The 3,851-nt window shown below is 50.9% G+C and overlaps 1 protein-coding gene across 1 annotated transcript in view; it reads right to left on the bottom strand.

The window, feature by feature from the left end:
- TBC1D14 (TBC1 domain family, member 14) overlaps positions 1–3,851 on the bottom strand; it is a 148,297-nt gene that overhangs the window by 143,344 nt on the left and 1,102 nt on the right. The gene's annotated exons all lie outside the window — the stretch shown is intronic.

The following is a 3,851-nucleotide window of genomic DNA, read 5'->3' as shown; positions in this document are numbered from 1 at the left end:
AGCCTCCCACCTCAGCATCCCGAGTGGCTGGGACCACAAGGCGCATGCCACCACACCCACCCAACTAATTTTTTGTTTTTTGTTTTTTGTTTTGTAGGGTTTCACCATGTTGCCCAGGCTGGTCTTGAACTCCTGAGCTCAAGTGATCCACCCCCTCTCAACCTCCCAAACTGCTGGGATTAGGGGCATGAGCCAGGGGCGCCTGGCAGAGACATTTTAAATTAAAGACATTCAATGCAAAATGTTTCAGCTTCACTTAGTGATTTGGTAAATTACTAATTAACTAATTTTCCTAAGTACTTGTGAAGTGACTGGGAGGCAAATAATACATTAGGAAGATATTTAGACTACTTAAAGCCGGTATAGTTTATAATCTTAATTATTAATAAGAGAAATCATTTACTGAGCATTTAGCATGTATCAAACACGCGGGGAGCCATCACATGCTCTAATAATCACAAGCCTGCCAAGGGCACTGAAGAAACTATGAGATTCAGAGAGGCTAAGTTACGCACCCAAGGTCACACAGCAACAGAAACTGAGTTCAAACCAGATCTGACATCAAAGTTCATACATGGCCTGCTGGCATACTTATGAATACAGTCCCTAAACTTTATCCCCCTTCCTCTCAGCTCCTTTAATGTTGCCAAAAGGTATATTCACCCAATAACCCTGATCATTCATAAGCTGAACACTTAACCATTCTTACACTTCCGTGTATGTATGTTAGGCTTCATATGAAGTTTTAAAAATAAAATATGCCAGGCGCAGTGGCTCACGCCTGTAATCCCAGCACTTTGGGAGGCCGAAGCAGGTGGATCACCTGAAGTCAGAGGTTCAAAACCAGCCTCGCCAATATGGCAAAGCCCCACTATGGCGAATCTCCACTAAACATACAAAATTAGCCAGGCCTGGTGGCACATGCCTGTAATCCCAGCTACTCTAGAGGCTGAGGCAGGAGAATCACTTGAACCTGGGAGGCAAAGGTTGCAGTGAGCTGAGATCACGCCATTGCACTCCAGCCTGGTTGACAAGAGCGAAATGCCGTCTCAAAAAATAGAATAGAATAGAATAGAACAGAACAAAACAAAATAAAAAAAGAAACAAAATAAACAGGAGGGAAAAAATAATGCAGGCTCCAGCAGCAGGCTGCCTGGGTTCAAGTCCCAGCTCCTTTGCTCACTAGCTGTGTGAGCTTGGACTCATTTCTTAACTTCCCTGCACCTTGGTTTCTTTCCTTGCAGTAAAATGAAGACAATAAGAGACCCTATTGGGTTAGGCAGTTCACAGGATTAGGGGAAGAAATCCACATAAAGTCCTTAAAATCGTGCCTGGCACAGGGTAAGCCTTAGAAAATGTTGGCTGGTGTTATTCTTTCCTGGACACGGATAGGGCCAGCCAACTCAGCCCCACTATTTTAGCAACCATTTGCATAAGCAAGGCCAGGCACAGCCAGTCTGTGTCTACAAGGCCACAAAGTACAGCTTCTTCCTGTCACCAGTCTCTCTCCTCACACCTGCTGTGTGATACTGACGGGGCTCTGGGCCTCAACTTCCCTATCTTTAAAATCAACTGACTAGTCAAGCAGACCAGTCCCTGTGAGCCTTCCAGATGGACAATCAAGAATTCTAAACCACCCGGGCCCAAGAAACTTTCTTTCTTTTTTTTTGAGACAGAGTCTAGTTCTGTCACTAGGCTGGAGTGCAGTGGTACGATCTTGGCTCACTGCAACCTCCATCTCCTGGGTTCAAGTAATTCTCCTGCCTCAGCCTCCCGAGTAGCTAGGATTACAGGTACGCATTGCCACCACACCCAGCTAATTTTTGTATTTTTAGTATAGACGGGGTTTCACCATGTTGGCCAGGATGGTCTCAATCTCCTGACCTTGTGATCCACCCACCTGAGCCTCCCAAAGTGCTGGGATTACAGGCATTAGCCACTGCGCCCGGCCAAAACTTTATTTATACACAGTCCTAAAACACACGTTCAGCTGGTCATGGTGGTGTGTTCCTGTAACCACAGCTACTCGGGAGAATCGCTTGAGGCCAGGAGTTCAGATCCAGTCTGGACAACATAGCGTGACCCCATCTCTAAAAAAAATTTTTTTTACGTTAACAAACACATACTCACTTTCCTAAAATCCTCTTGTATTCTCTATGTATTAATGTTTATACTGACAACAAATCTTTTCCAAGGTCTCAAAGACTCCCCAAGCCACCGCCGACCTGCAGGGCAGGCATCCTGTGCTGAGTCTAGGACTCAAGGTTAGAAGCTCTGACCAATGGGGGAAAGAGATTCAAACAAGCTGCTCTGACTCTGAGAGAGGCCTTCTACAGTGCACCAGCTAAGGAATCAACCCAGAGTAGAGGGAAGGTGGAGGCACGAAAGACAGGAGTTCACTCACTAAATGGGGAGTGGGGTGGAGACAGCACACCCAATGCTGAGGAACTGCAGGGGCTAAAGGAATACAGGGGAACAGCAGAAGCCAGGCCAGGCAGAGCCCAGGCTGAATGTGAGAGGGTAGGCTGGGGGCAGACGGTGAAAACTCAGTTGTACAAACAGGAATCAAGCCCAGCTCAGTGCAAAGAGCTGGGACAGCGGAGGACACCGAGGTGAGCAGAGCCTGGCCCAGTAGCCTGCCTCACTTTGAATCCCATCTCTGCCTCTCCCCATCTGGGTGGCTCCAAGCCAGTTACTCTGTCTCCCTTAGTCTCAGCTGACACCCTTGATGTTTCCCAAAAGGTGTTTTCAGCCAATGACCCTGAGCACCAAGTTCATGCCAGGTTCTCAGTAGGACTGGAGATCTCATTAGGATTGTGGAGCCCACAATCTCAAGGGGTCAAACACACAGCAAAGAAGCAGTAAGAGGGTTGGTCGGAGAGGGGAAGCCATACCCAAACTGAGATATGACTTGGTACTGGCCAGATAAACTGGGCAACAGGAAGTGTTCTAAGACTGCTCTAAGGACTAGCCCAGTCCAGGCAAAGCGACTACCAGTTTCCAACAGGCAACCCACCTCTATAAAAGCCAGACAAGACAGTAACTAGGTGCTAACATCCTACAATACTGGGGGCAAGACAGTGAGCATTTTGTCCCCAAGACCCCACCACGACTACCCTCCTCAGCTAGCCTCACTGCGTGAAATAACCAAGGTGATGCCCAGGGGCCTCCAGTAGGGTCAAAATGCACCGGTGCCCATAAAACCTTTCCAAGCAAAACTTCCAATTCCACGCTGGGGAAAACGGCGTCCTATGCAACTTTAAGACAGAAACGACCTCACGTGGCCTGGTCAGGCGCGGTCACTCCGGGACCCGCAGGGTCATTCCCCTATCCTCCTGACCAGCCGTTCCCATCAGGGCCGGGCCCCACAGCCCAGAGAGACTCCCGGCGGGAGGGGGCCAGGAGTCCCTGGACTCACTCCTCAAGGCAGCTACCCCGGCCCCGAGAGGGTCCCCGGGCCAGGGTCTCAGCCGCCCGGGAATGGGAGTCTCCAAGGCGGAGGCAGGGGGATTCCCTAGCCCAGGGACAGAGGGTTCGCGTGGGGTGGAGGTCCAAGGAGGTCTGGGCTCCGAGATGAAAGGGGATTCCGCGGATCAGGGACTCCAGGGGTAGAGGCGTCCGAGATGAAAGTGGGGTCAGGGGCTCCAAGGAGGAGGGTCCGCTGCCCTGGGGGCTGAGCGTCCGAGGTGGAAGGGGACTCCGGGGTCGGGGTCTGGCGCACCCAGCCGCCTCCTCTCAGGCCGGGAGCCTCGCGTCGGAGGAGGAAAACTTTTCGTCAAGTTCCGGGAAAGGAGCGGGACACAGCGCGCGCCTCCGCGAGGGCCGCCGAGTCCCGAGTGTCGCCCCAGCCC

This window comes from Mandrillus leucophaeus, unplaced genomic scaffold (assembly GCF_000951045.1).
Source record: "Mandrillus leucophaeus isolate KB7577 unplaced genomic scaffold, Mleu.le_1.0 Scaffold68, whole genome shotgun sequence".
Lineage (NCBI taxonomy): Eukaryota > Metazoa > Chordata > Mammalia > Primates > Cercopithecidae > Mandrillus > Mandrillus leucophaeus.
This window is presented reverse-complemented; position numbering and strand designations above follow the sequence as displayed.